This window comes from Amblyomma americanum, chromosome 3, assembly GCF_052857255.1.
Source record: "Amblyomma americanum isolate KBUSLIRL-KWMA chromosome 3, ASM5285725v1, whole genome shotgun sequence".
Lineage (NCBI taxonomy): Eukaryota > Metazoa > Arthropoda > Arachnida > Ixodida > Ixodidae > Amblyomma > Amblyomma americanum.
In genome coordinates this window covers 22,313,874-22,328,692 of record NC_135499.1, presented here as the reverse complement: position 1 = coordinate 22,328,692, position 14,819 = coordinate 22,313,874, and the positions used below count along the sequence as shown (strand labels likewise).

The window sequence follows — 14,819 nt, the reverse complement described above, 5'->3', positions numbered from 1 at the left end:
GCGGCAGATTTGAAGAAGGAACAAACACTGCAAAGATTCGCGGCAATATATAACCTTCTTTGATAACGAGAAGGCATTTGACTGAATGGAAACCTCAGCAGTCATGCAGGCATTGTGGAATCAAGGTGTAGAAGAGCCTTATGTAAAAATATTAGAAGACATCTATATTGACGAATTCACAGCTACCATAGTCCTTCATAAACAAAGCAATAAGATTTTGATAAGGAAGGGTATCAGGCAGGGAGACACGATCTCGCTAATGCTATTCACCGCCTGTTAACAGAAGGTGTTCCGAGTCCTGGTTTGTGAACATTTGGGGATAAGAATTATTAGAGAATACCTAAGTACGTAAGTGATTTGCGATTCGCTGATGGCATTGCCCTGCTACGTCACTCAGGAGATGAGCTGCAATGCATGACCAATGAGTTAGACAGGCAGAGCAGAACAGGATGCCTTAAAATTAACGTAAAGAAAGCCAAAGTAACCTTCTACAGTCATGCAAAGGAACAGCAGTTCACAACTGATAGCGAGGTGCTGGAACTGGTAAGTGATGCGTCTACTTGGGGCAGGTAGTGAGAGCTGCTCTGCATCATGAGAGGGAAATAACAAGAGGAATAAGAATGCAGTGGAGCGCATATGGCAGGTTCTTTTACAGAATGAATGGCAGTTTATTAATATTCCTTAAGGGAAAAGTGTACAACACCTGCATTTTCCCGGTACTCACCTATGAGGCATAAGCGTGGAGGCTAACGAAAACGGCACAGCTTAAGGACAACGCAGCGAGCCATGGAAATAGAAATGATAGGTGTAACGTTACGAGACCGGAAGTGGGCAGAGTGGGTGAGGGAAGAAAGGCGGGGTAATAACATCCTTGTCGAAATCAACAAGAGGAAGTGAGCTTAGGCAGGGCATGTAATGCTAATGCAAGAGAAGGCAAACGTTGCAGGGAGCGGCAGAAATTTAGTTGGACGGATGAGAACATAAGTTTAAGGGATACGCGCTGGCCGCTGCGGGCAAAGGAGGGAGTTAATTTGAGTGACATAGGAGAGGACTTTGCCCTGCAGTGGACATAGGTTGATTATGGTGATGATGGTGACATGTTTAATGTTCTGCGTGGTGATTATGGGCAGAAGTAACGGGCAGGCAGCAAAACCTTTTCCAGTACTTCATCAGGCGAGAACTTTAATTTTTCGCGCTGCGCTAGTTCTATTACAAAGAAGCCCTGCGAACGTCATTTTTTACGTCGACAAGGATCGGAGGCCGCGTTCATTTCACATGTTTCCACAAACGCGCTCGCTTGATAGGCGCTGCGCTTTCGCGATCGGAATCCGGTGCTCATTTTGGACTCGTAGTATTCACCTCCGCGATGCGGAAAACACACTGAATGCCGGCGTGAACCAGACTGCGCAACTACATAAAAAGCAGTCTTAGCGCAAAGAAGTTTGCGATTTTAAAGGACCAGCACAGACGTTCATAGTGACACAGCTGTCGACAAGTCCCGTTAAGACCTATATATTGGAAGCGACACCGACGCAGGAGACAATGTTGCTGGTGATGAGAAATTTCTCCAAGAATTACACCTTGCAGTATTATGCAGTACACTGTGACAACTGTTTTCATAGCAGTGTTTCTCGATATTCTTACCAGAGCCAACATTTGCTGTACCACGGAGGTCACCTTGGATTGTGCTGAGTGGGAGTGCACGGATTGTAGAGCTTGCAGTGCCTGCGTCAACGTATGGGGGTAGCGGAAAATACGGTGGTGTAGTGATGCTTTTTACTGGTTGCTCTGAGACCACTTCAGCGGGGCCGGTTCTCCGTGATAAGAGGGTCTTCTGAGTGTCCACTTTTGGTGGTGCCGTTTTTGACATTCCTTCCTTTTTCCGGCGTGTAACTTGTCCCCTTCCTACAGTTATTGAATGGAAGGGAACATTGTCTCTGTTTCCCTCAGTTGTTGTTCCTTCGTCTACAGGATGTTTTGCGGAACTACTCCAGGCGGCCATCTCCTGTACGTGTAGCCTTGTACGGGCAGGCAGCGTTCTGAAGGGCTGTTTTTTTGAGAGCTTTCCCGGGAAAGACTCCACCGCTGTGATCCTATGGGCACACTTTTTGCGTGTCCATTTAAAATTGGTCGGAGTCCGAGAGAGCGGAGACAGTCTTAGCGAGGCTCTCTGTAGTGGTCGTTTTTTGAAGGAGGTGCTACTGCCCTGTCGTGGGTACTGTGTCGTCATGAGTAGCGCAGTCGAAATACCCTTTCTGTGTGCTAATGAAATCCGAGTAGTGTCCTTACGTGAGCCGCTAGATGAATTCGGTGATTTCTCTATTTTCTCCCGAAGCTCCTTGCCACCTTCGATGACTAGACGAGCACCTTTTCGTTGGCAACCGATACATTTTCCATGGCCTGTCAGCACATCTTTGAAGGGCAATCTAGGAATACTTTGCTCAATCTGCTCATGCAAAAAGCTGCGGTGGTCTTTCTTATTAAATCGACGTAGGAACTTCCCACTGACGTCACCCCTGTTCCTTTTCTTGCCTCTCTTTGCTCTGTTTTTTGTTGTCTCCCTGCCCGCCGTGTTCAAATTCCTCCTCGTAATAATTGGAGGTCCTGGGCCCGAAAGGGATGAGCGTACGGACCGGCGGGTGTATCTTGCTTGTGTGCCTTGAGATGGGAGATGTCTTCGAGCTCCGTCTGCGAAAAAATACAAACTTTGTTTATAATTAATGCCGCACTGCAGTTATTTTATGCCCCTAAAAAGCTCTGCGGTGGGAGGTTAAAGAGACATGCCTTAAGGTGTAACGTTAATCTTCGCTCTTTACGTCGCTAAGTTTCGCTGTACAGTTTATGCTTATTTGATGTAAATTATCGTAGTTCCTGGTCAGTTTGATGCATCATTTGTTCAATTTCTTTCGAAACGTTGTCTTCGTTTGTTACCTGTTGAGTTTTCTTTATTTATTTTTCTTTACTGATTGATACTGTCAGCCGTAAGGCCATTAAAAGGTGTATGCGAACAAATGAAGTACACACAGCCACGAATAAAATCTGCGCAAACTTAGATGAAAACAACAAAAATCATTACGCAATGATCTTGCCAAGCATATCCAGCTACAAGTGCGCGAGATAAGTCGAGTGTTGGTGATAGTGTGCTCGGTTTCCGACCACCGAGGAACGGAACCGCAGGTAAACAACAATGAATGACAGCAATGGCAAAGGGTTTCTGTAGGCTTAAGTATCGAGACAGAGAAGTTTAAAATTGATGCAGATTGCCTGCTTGTGAAAGGTCCTGAGGCAAGGAATTCCAATCAGCTAAGGTACTGGGGAAGAAGGAGTATTTAAAGGAAATGATTCAGGCCGTCATGGGTGCACCCTGGTCTTTGTGCGAAGATCTCACAGCTATAGAGGAACGCTGTTTGAAGTAGTGCTTGTGTTTAAGTTGAAGTGGCTATTATATAAGAGATAAAACAATTTTAGCCCGGCAACCTTCCTTAGTTTTGAAAGTCACTGAATCTGTAAATCTCTATTTTGACAAAATGAACCTAGCCGCCCTTCTCAGAAGTTTTCTGATGCTGTCAATTTGGTTTGTCTGATGCGGATCTCATATGACGTTCGCATATAATCCAGTATTGGTCGTACCGCCTCGAGATAGGCTGTTAGTTTGGTTTTGTGGAAGCCAGCTTCAGTTTTTGTTTAATCAACCAAAGTTTCGTTTCGGCCTTTGAGCATATGCGCCACACGCCCAGTACGGCACCGGCGCAACTAGGGAGCGAAGGAAGAGGGTTGATTGTGTGCCGCGGCACAGGTGCTCGGGGTCTTTTTCATGATTAGGCACCTCATCTCAAAACTTCGATGCCGCCTTTTAATTGGGGGTGTTCGAGAGCAGCGACCATTCTGTTTTTTCTTTTGAACGCCTATTGAGCGCACTTGGTGCCAAGGCCCCGCAACTGTGCTTCGATTGAGGTGAACCCTGCCACGTATTTCGCTGCTGCCGGTAGAGAAGAATGTGTACCATCTTCGCTTATCTATTGAGAATCCACCTTTTTTTACACAGCTGCTCTCCGCATGCGCGCTCCTCCGCCTCCAGCTACGCTGCCTGAAAACAAACCGCCGGCTCCTACTGCGCATGCGCAGCTCTCTGCCTCTTCACAGCAGCACATGCGCAGTACATGCCTCTTCGCGTCTTGGGGAGCCGGGTCGTTTCTACCACATGTGTTGTTTTGAAACCAGTTTTTGTCTACTCCCCAGAGGGCACCGTATCCTATGAAAAAGTTCAGTTCTCAACCATTCCATGGCCAACGGCCCCAAACGGCTGATGACGCTTTTGCGCCAAAAACAGTTCGTGTCCAGGCCTCCGTCCCTCCTGCCATTAACCTGGCACTTCGTGCCACAAGGCAGCAGCAACACAGCGGTCGTCCGTAACAGAAGCTGATGAGAGCAACCTTTGAAGGCAATACTACCATCCGTCGAAGCGAAGCTAATATTTCGGGAAAAAAAAAGTCTAAACAACGTCATTACAGAGGCAGCGTTTTCACGCAGAGCTCAATTTCGCGAAGTTGCACTGACGTAAGAATCAAAATATGAAAGCTATTACGCATATATTTTCGTGCTAAAAGTATAGCTAAGAAAGAATATGCCAGGCGTATTTTCGCCATTGCGAAGAAGTCGTCGCTTACTAGAAAAAACTTTCGAAAAGGACTCGTCTCAAAAGAGGCTATTTCAAGAATTTTTTTCTGGACAAATATAAAGCACACCTCCTTCAAACTTTCAAAGTAGATAAGCATTGAGGTGCTAATAAATGTGAGTGTTACGACTTTCATTGTTATACAATATAGGGAAGTACAATAAGTACCGCCGTAAATCTGGCATTTTTAATATGTGTTTCTAAGAAATGAAGGGAAAAAACACCCCGTCCTCAAATTTTTCTAAAACTCCTCAAACAAGTCCCAGGTGAAACAGAATACGAAGGAACAAGTTGCATTATTTTATTTACAACAATGTTATCCAAGCTCAAACTTGTTACTTCTTGAGTATCAGCAGGAGCGCCTAAATGAGGGGGCGGAAACAGCAAACACTCCCTCCGCTGCTCTAAATTTTTCCCTAATCCTAAGAGTGACACCTTTTCCATCAAGAGAAAGTTTACCTATTACTTCATGCGGACAAACACCCATGTGTTACGTAAGCACGATTCGATGGCGCCGTGGAGTCGGCCTATAGGAATGCATCTAAAGAATAGTTTTGTATGTGATTTTCTTACTTCTCAATGCATTTATGAAGCCACGTGTATCCCCAGGCCCTTTCTTAGTCGTTTCAGTCCACGAATAACGTGCTAATCTTCATTTTTTGTTCGCGTTTGATTTCAAATTTTGTTTCTGTTTAGCCGCTGTCCATTTATTTTGATTTTTTATGCACGCATATGCTGGCCAATCGCTCACCAGCTCAATCGCATACACTGCCAATCGCTCACCAGCTTCTGTCTCGCACCGGTCCGCGCTCAATGAATCCGTGGCGCACGCAGGATAACCGCCTGATGTGCTATGTCTGCGGCCTCGCTGGTCACTTGGCCCGTTGGTGCCGCACGCGCGGATCCCGTCCTCACGACTACGGGCGAGCGCCGACGTACGGCATTCCCTTGCTCTCCGCACCTGTCTCTTCTCCTCTTCCCCAGCACCCCTCTACGTATCGCTCGGACTCCTACCACCGAACCCACCGGTCGCCGTCTCCTCGCCTCCGTTCGGTCTCTCCTGTGCTCCGCCGGTCACCACCCCTCCAAGCAGAAACTAGGCGCCACAGTTCCGGAGGCAAGAACTGCGCCGTCAGCGCCCGTCTCAAGGTCAATTACCGCTTCGCGGAACTTGTTCAAGTGTTGGTTGAAGGTGTTCCTGCTCATGCGCTCATTGACACTGGTGCTGCCGTGTCCATTGTTAGTCGCACATTGTGCCACAAACTAAAAAAAAACTGACGACGCCGCTTTCTGAAATATCCCTTCGAACCGCCAGCGCTGACCCCATTCGACCTCTCGCAGCGTGCACCGCCCGCCTCATCATCCAAGGCGTCTCTTACACCACTGAGTTCTTCATTCTTGCCTGCTCCTCTCACGACATCATCCTCGGGTGAGAATTTCTGTCCGCACATCACGCCATCATCGACTGTGCACGTGCTCAAATTAATTTGTCGCCTCAGTGTGATGCTCTTTCGACGGCTCCCCTGCTACCAACGCGCATATTCTCACCGCTGCCGACACCGCCGTGAATCCTTTCTCTTCTGTTCTTGTGCCCCTGACTTGTGCTGCACTCTCTGACGCTACTGTTCTTTAATCGCCCTCACCCCTTTGTGCACACCGCAAATCTGTCATCCTTCCGCATACTGTGCTCACAATTTCTGCTGGTTGTAGAACCCTGTACGTTGCGAATCCGTTGCCTATCCCCACCACTTTACTTCGGGGAGTATCGCTTGGCACAGTTGACGTCATCGATCTCGACGCTCTTCTCCTGTTCTAGATGACCCTGCCGCGCGTGACATCAACGCCCTCACTACTCACATCGACGTAGCCAATCATACCTCACCCGACCGGCGTGCCCATTCCGTCGATGCCGCTCTTACACCTCTCCAAGGCGCCCAGGTTGTCGCCTTGCTTCAGCGCTTCCGCGCGTCCTTCGACACTCACCAAGACACCTTGGGTCGTGCAACAGCGGTTCGTCACAATATCGACACTGGAACACGGGGACATTTGCGCCAGCGCCCTTGCCGTGTTTCCTCCACTGAGCGCCGCATCATTGATGACCAGGTGACTGAAATGCTACGCCGTGGAGTGATCCAGCCCTCTCACAGCCCGTGGGCTTCTCCGCGTATACTCGTCAAAAAAAAGGACAGCTCTATTCCATTCTGCGTAGACTACCGTCGCATAAACAAAATTACTCGGAAAGATGTCTATCCCCTGCCTCGTATAGATGACGCGCTTCATTGCCTGCAGGGAGCAGAGTACTTTTCTTCGTTGGATCTGCGCTCTGGGTGCTGGCAGGTGCCGATGGCCAAAGCTGATCGCCTGAAAGCAGCTTTCATCACGACTGATGGCTGTATGAATTTAGTGTGATGCCGTTCGGTCTCTGCAACGAGCCTGCCACTTTTGAGCGCATGATGGACAACGTCCTACTCAGGCTGAAATTGCAGACATGCCTCTGCTACTTGGACGATGTTGTAGTCTTCTCCCAGAATTTTGCGTCTCATCTTCGTCTCGACAGTGTCCTTCGATGTCTCAGCGACGCTGCCCTGCAGTTTAATTTGAAAAAGTGTCGCTTTGGTGTCGAGAGCTATCTTAGGCCACGTCGTGTCCAAGGATGGTGCCCTCCCGGATGCTGCCAAGCTCCGAGCAGTTGCTGATTTCCCGAAGCCCACCTGCCTGAAAGAACTTAGAAACTTTACTGGGCTTTCCTCGTACTCTCGTCGATTATTGATGACTTTTGTTGTCATTATCGCCCCACTGACACTTCTCGCCGGCGGCCACGACTTACTGGCCTGGTCCACTGCATGCGACGAAGTTTTTGAAACGCTGCGCTATCTCCTCACCTCCCCTCCGATCTTGCGACATTTCGACCCTTTCGCCCCTACTGAACTCCACACGGACGCCACCGGCATCGGTCTGGGTGCCGTTCTTGCTCAGCGGAAAACCTGGCTTCAATGAGTACGTCGTTGCGTATGGAAGCTGGGCACTCGCGAAAGTGGAGACTAATTAATCAGTCACGGAAAAAGAATGTTTGGCGATTATTGTGGCGATCACAAAATTTCGCCGTTACTTATATGGGCACCTGTTCGCTGTCATAACAGATCACCATGCCCTTTGCTGGCTGTCTTCATTCAAGGACCCTTCCGACCGCCTTGGTCGTTGAGCTCTCCGTTTACAAGATTACGACATTCAGGCCATTTACCGCTCCGAACGTAAACACTCTGAAGCTGACGCCCTCTCACGCTCCCCTGTTTCCTCTGATCCTGACCAACCCCCTATTTCCTGCCTCATACCTTCTCTTAAAGGGACACAGAAAGGGGGTCTCAATAAAGGTGAGATCTGTCGGGGATGTTAAAAGACGACGGTTCATAATTATCCCCGAGCAAGAATTATTTTAATGCGTTTTGTGGAAGCTGACAAATTAAGAACTTCCGCGTCTTCGCGCCTTTGCCTCTCCTCTCGCACGCCAAAACGGCGGCGTTCCTCCGCCGGTCCCTCTCATTCGGCCCTTCCCCTACCTCCGCCGGCTGCGTAGCGCGCGGAGTGGCCACGGCCGCGGTAGCGCGTGACATCTGAAAGAATTTGGCGCTGTGAACCAATGATAACCCCCGGCTGCTGACGTCATTTGCAAGATTTGAAGTCGTCTATCAGGTTTTCGCTCGAAAGCCCGGCACCGCGCGTCGCCGCGAGGTGCAAAAGCGAGAATTTTCTTTAATGTATTGTAAATTTCCCGTTCGCTTTTGAGGTCTCGTAGGGGGCATGTACGCTCGGTAACCTGTGCTTTACGTAATGGCGGCATTTTAAACCCAAGCTCAAACACCCCTTTCTGTGGCCCTTTAATACCATTGATATGGCTTCTGAGCAGCGCAAGGATCTTTCGATAGCTTCTGTCCTGGATGTCTTAGCCAACCGCTCAGCGCGCCCCCCTTCTAGAGCACTCCGTTATCAAGCCCATCACATTGTCGTGCGTGACCAGCTGTTGTACCGTCGCAACTAGCTCCCAGATGGTCGCAAATGGCTGCTCGTGATTCCACGCAATCTCCGCGAAGTCATTTTTGACAGTTATCACGACCACCCGCAGTGCGCTCATGCCGGTCTGCTGAAACCTTTTACCCGCCTACGTCTTTGGTATTATTGGCGCGGCATGTACCGTTTTGTCCGTCAGTACGTCCGCTCTTGCTTGCAATGTCAGCGTTGCAAGGATCCACCACAGCACTCGCCTGCTCCTCTGCAACCTTTACCTTGTCCAGCTCGGCCATTCAACCGTGTGGGAATCGAAATTTATGGTCCTCTTCCGAGCACTTCCGCAAGGCACCGTGGGATCATTGTCGCCATTGATCATCTCAGGCGCTATGCGGAAACTTCCCCGTTACCAGCTGCCACGGCCTCCGACGCAGCCGGTTTCATACTTCAGAACATCATTATTCGCCACGGTGCACCTCAGGAATTGCTCAGCGATCGATGTCGCGTCTTCTCGCCTGGCGTCTTGGAGGCCCTTCTTCGGGAGTGTTACATCGTTAACCGTACAACGTCTTCATACCATCCGCAGACGAACGGCATGACCGAGCGCTTTAAAGGGACCTTCGGCGACTTGATAGCGAAGTACATTTCATCTGATCACTCAAACTGGGACCGCATTCTAACTTTCGTTACCTACGCTTACAATTCTGCAACACAAGCAACTATTGGTTTTTCCCCATATTTTCTTCTCTACGGCCGGGAGCCATCTTTCATTATGGACACCATAATCCCTTACCGCCCAGATTCCTCCGAATTTACAACAGTCTTCCAAGCCGCTGCGCATGCCGAAGAATGCCGTCAACTCGCCCGTTCCTTTACTTCGCACGACCAGCACCGTCAGAAAAGTGCCCATTCCATGCACTTCTACCTGTCTGCCGCCGGCTTACCTTCCTGAATCCTTCGTTTGGCTTTGGGTGCCCTCCCATAGCCCAGGTCAGCCAACAAAACTGCTGATCAATTACCAGGGCCCCTATCGCGTAGTGCAGCAGACATCTCCAGTTAATTATCTCGTCGAGCCCCACATGTCTTCGCCTGATCATCGCCGCCGCGGCAGTGAAATTTTTCAGTTTGACCACCTGAAACCTTACTACGACGCCGCCCTTAGGCTGCCAGGATGGCGCCTTTTCACCCCGTGGGTATTGTAAGACAGGCAATTGGGCTCTGATGCCCCAGCGGCCAGTGCCGGTGAAGGAGAAAAAGCAGACGCAAGACGAGGCTGAAGAAGTTCAGTTTGGCGTTCACGAACGCATGGCTACTGAGCTGCGCTGTGTTAACAAAGATTATGACCGCCCACATTTCTTGTGTGATTTGCGTCTTTATATAATATATAAATGAAAACCGGTACTCTTATTTAGCTCCTCGATGCTTATCTACTATGAAAATTTTAAGATTAGCTTTATATTTGCGCACAAAAATTCTTGAAAATAGCCTCGTTTGACACGTGTCATTTTCGATATTTTTTTCCAGTAAGCGATGAATTCATCTACATAGCGGAAATAAACCTGACATGTTCCTTCGCACCTGTACATTTAGCGCGACAAATATATCCACCATGGCTTTCATATGTAGGTTCTTACGTCATTTCAAGTTTGCGAAATACAGCTGTGCTTGAAAACGCAGCCTCTCTCACAACGTCCTTTACACTTATTAAACCTCAAATAGATTTTCACAAAATGTAGTTGACTGTTGGCCTACTGCATAATGAAAGCATAATATATAAAATAATTGATAAAATTAAAATTCTGAAATATATAAGCAATTTGACCTCTCGTGGAATCACGCAGGTGTGATGTGAAGGCCTCTGCGGATCTAATGTGAGTGGTCTAGGTGGGGTACACATGGGCAGCTCATTTGGAATACAGATGGCTTCTGCAACTGACGCCCAGTTTCGGCTGGCTGCGTAGGGACCTCAAGAACACAAATTCTAGCACTAACTTTTCGCATGTCATTGCAATATGAGCAGCCCATCCGAACTTTTTTGTCGCAGTAAGCCCATTTTGGGCTATCCCACATAGCCTGCTCGTGTTGCTTTGAGAAAAGTTTAATCTAAAATGAAGGAGACGATTGCGCAGTGTGAATAATGTTCGAGAATCACAGGTAGTCCAGTCTTTCGTGGTCAGGTGGCGCAGATGTTCCTGCTTACTGTCTGCTCATTTGGAGAGTTATGAGTGCGAGAGTCAAAAACATGTACTCTTTTCTAATCGAATGAACATGCTTAGAAAAATTGTGTGAATTATATATAGCAGAAGCTAGGACACTAGAGAATGTTATAATAACAGCGCATACTTTAGGCTGGAGGCAGGCCGGTGTGTTCTGCCCCGCTATGGCCGATTTACGACCTACAGTGGCACTGCATCGGCAGCCCCATTTGACTTGGCTCGCTTTTTTTTCCTCGAATAGAAGTAGCACTTGGGTTGCATCTGCCCTCAGGTACCCCATAAAGGACCACTGTGAGCTGCATGCGGGCACGCTCGCTTTCTATCGCTGCCACGGCACACGAAGACTGCAGGCGGTTTTGTGCCAGCAGCTCCATTTTTTCTACCTCGTAAATCCAATATTTACGTTGCATCTCTACGGAAGTTCCCAGCAAAGGTCCGATGTTGGCCGTATATAAGAATGTATGCTCGGTGACCCTTGCAACACCGATAAGGGATCCCTTCTAGATCAACGTGGCCAAGCGCAAGTTGGATTTGCCACTTATTTCCCACATAGAGCCCACTTAGGTATTATAGAGGTTGTCCCAGCCCCACTTCCGCATTTGGGACCCTATGAGGCCGGACATCGATTACTACTTCGATACAGCTCCCGCAACCCCCCGATACGAAGTCTTCATCATCAACATCATCATCAAGCCTGACCACGCCCGCTGCAGGGCAGAGGTCTCTCCCATGTCTCGCCAACTAACCGTGCCCTTTGCCAGCTACGCCCACTGTATGCCCGAAAACTTCCTAATCTCATTCATCCAAGTATTGGCGCCACAGAAATATGACGTCAGAAAAATATGGCGGCGCATAGGTATCATTATGCGATGGTTGTGCGTCAACATGTTTTCCCCAATCTTGTGCTCCTGAGAAAAATTACAAGTGAAAAGAGAATGTGGGAGTGCAGGCCCCACTCACAGTCTAAGTAGTGTGCTGTAGCCGTGGTGTACGCCACTTTGTGAAAATCGTCTTTTCACATGGCCGTAGCGATTGCAGAGGGTTCCTCGATCACAACTGTGGCAACATCCGTCATTAAGGTGCCCCGATCTTGTGCTGCTAAATCTGCTACTTTTCTCGAGGCAGTGGTGCGATGAGGAAGGACATCATCAACCGCAACATTGCCATGGCGAGCTCCAGTGCAGATTAACTCATTAACTCTTGGGCTACTTTTGCAAAGCCACTGCCACTATATCAACTGGGCGCGTATCTTTCGCATAGAAATGTGCTAAAGCTGCCGTTAACATTTTCTTCGTAGGTGCAGGAAGCTGTGAGCTTAGCGGCTTCGGAAAAGAAGTTATTGTACTTGCGTTGCCTGAGCTGCTTTTGTGTTTAGGTTTATGGGGGTTTATGATGAAGCGACTCAGGCTATGAGGGACGCCGTAGTGAAGTTATCTGGAAATTAGGACCATCTGGGGTTCTTCAACGTGCCCCATGTTGTTGCGGTTCCAAACGAACGAGGACGAAGAAGAGTGAAAGAACAAGTGCTCTCTATCAACTGCAAAAATTGATTGGGACGCAAAATATGTACAAAAGAGAAAATAGAAGAACAAAATGACATGAGATGTGCAATCCAGATCATTACTGCACCGTTTGAGCCAGAAAAGAACGTGGATCTTTACACAATTGTCCAATTTTGAACCTTTTGCTCTTTAACATGCACTGACATCGCTCAGTACACGGGCCTCTAGAATTTCGCCTGCATTGAAATTCGGCCGCCGCGGCCGGGAGCGATCCCGTGTCTTTCGGGTCAGCAGGCGAGCGCCATAACCACTGAGCCACCACGGCGGCTGTGCTCCTTTTACACCGGTGCCTCAGCAGATGTGATGTTGCCGTTTTAGGAGACCCGTAGGCGGTGAATGTCTTGTACAGCTTGCACTGTGCATGTCCAAAAGATGAATTCGTTGCACAGTCAACGACGATGAGAAACTTGTGCCATGCAGCGCTCTTGGCATCAGAATTGGGGATAAGATTGAAGTGTCCGTTATAAACGACGCTTGTAAGGTTTTCAGCACTGAAATTTTCCTTGGTACAAGACTGACTGCTTGAAGCTCACGACGTCTACAAAATGAACGAAACGCTGGAAGTACGACGGACAGTGAGAGGCGTGGTCTCGCAAGCCGTGGATGGCGTGCCGCGACTGACAGGCTTTTTTACTTGTCATAGGATAAGCCTACAAATAAGCGACAGCACGGCGCTCTCTTGCGAATCGCGATGTGGAGGCGCCGTCCCTGCTTCTGCAATTCACGGGAAGGAAGGGCGCTGAGTCCACTTCGCTGACAAGCCACTACGGCGAAACGCAACAACCAAGCCTGCGCCAGAAGAGTGGGAGCTCTAGTGGAGGTGCCAGTGGCATCTTTTTAACGCCATTCAAGTGGTGGGCGCTCCGTTTGGCCCTTTCCCGCGACTATTGTCCACGTCCCCTGCCTGAACCGAAGCGATTAGCTCCTGCAGGGTAGACGGACAAGAGAGCAGGCAGTCAATGCTGCGGTAAGTTTCCAAGAGTCTTCCAGAGAATGGCACCACAAAACGTCCCATCGACCCTTTCCTGGATACTGACAGCGGCGGGTGGCAGAAGTTAACCCTCTGCTGCAAGAAAACAACATCACTTGCGCTGGCAGTGACGTTGTTTCTCTTGTCGACCTTGGTATACGACCAGTCTTTAAGAAATACCTCAGTTCATATAAAACGCTTTCCTAGACGCCACGACCCCGCGTGCGCCGTACACAGCCTTACCTTCACTTCCCAAAAGCTTCCATTCTTCATACCGTTCCTACTTCATGGAGCCCACAACAGGTGGATTTGCTAGAACCAAAATTGCATTTAGAGAGCAAACTAGCTTGTGTTTTTGCTTTTTGTTGGCGTTTGTACTTTCCTCCCGTATTTGTCACATTCCCTCCAGGATGGTCGACACCAAGCACTTCCTGCTGTGCATGCAAGACACCCAGCGCACCACGGTCATATTCGCACTTACACATATGATACAGCCTTTTTCAGATAAGAGTCCTTACCATTTGGTTCTGTTTTATTGACAGAGTAATAGCACTTATCAGCACACCGTCAACTAAACTGCACCTTGGTTTAACAGTCACGTATACCTACACATGCTCTTAATGACAGCGCCTGTACTGACAAGTGCCGTATTGGTACTAATGATGAATAACGCAAAAAAATTACTCTCCAGGACCCCTAGAGATAGGCACACAAAAACAGGGTTTTCTATTCCTGGCATGGATACAAAGGAAAGGCAATATCATACGGTGCTAGCCGCCACCATTTCACTAGCGACTTTTTATCTATGTTAAGAAATAGTCCTCGAAGATTCTGACCGATAAAAACCCCCTCTTACAATTGCTAACGGAGGCACTGTTACTGTGGCTGAATGCGCCCAAGTTCTGAATAACGCGTTTTCATTAACTTCACCCACGAAAAGGCCCCTTCACGTCCTATTACTATCAATTTTATTAGTTCCGAAAAACTAATTATCGAGGCTAGTATCTTATCTTTACTCAGCAAGTGTAATCGCCGTGGCTTCAGCAACAGAATACTCATAAATTCATCTGAAGGTGTTCATCACATAGTTTTGTCTTTTTTTTTCTCACAGTCGCCCTCATCCTGTCGTCTCTGTTCTTGCGTTGTCCTCGTTTTTTTTCTTGCTGCCTAGATTTAAGATAAAACATTTCATGGTTCTGAGCTGCTGTGACTGCGAAAATGTACCATTGCGTCTCTCTTTCAAGCGCCACAGCGCACTTTCTAACCGGGCAGCTGTAGGCGTGTTGTTGGATGAATACTTCCACATGTGTATGAAATAATATCCCGCTGTGAGTGCGTTTAGCGCGGTCACGAGCGGTGAAAAGACAGTGTGCTTGCAGCTAATATTGCAGCAA

General features: G+C 48.4%; 1 long non-coding RNA gene across 1 annotated transcript in view; it reads right to left on the bottom strand.

The window, feature by feature from the left end:
* Positions 1 to 14,819, bottom strand: part of LOC144124477 (uncharacterized) — an 89,938-nt gene that overhangs the window by 14,417 nt on the left and 60,702 nt on the right. The window contains exon 3 of the long non-coding RNA XR_013313195.1: positions 1,645 to 2,688. This is a non-coding gene — a long non-coding RNA (uncharacterized LOC144124477). The remainder of the gene's footprint in view (positions 1 to 1,644; positions 2,689 to 14,819) is intronic.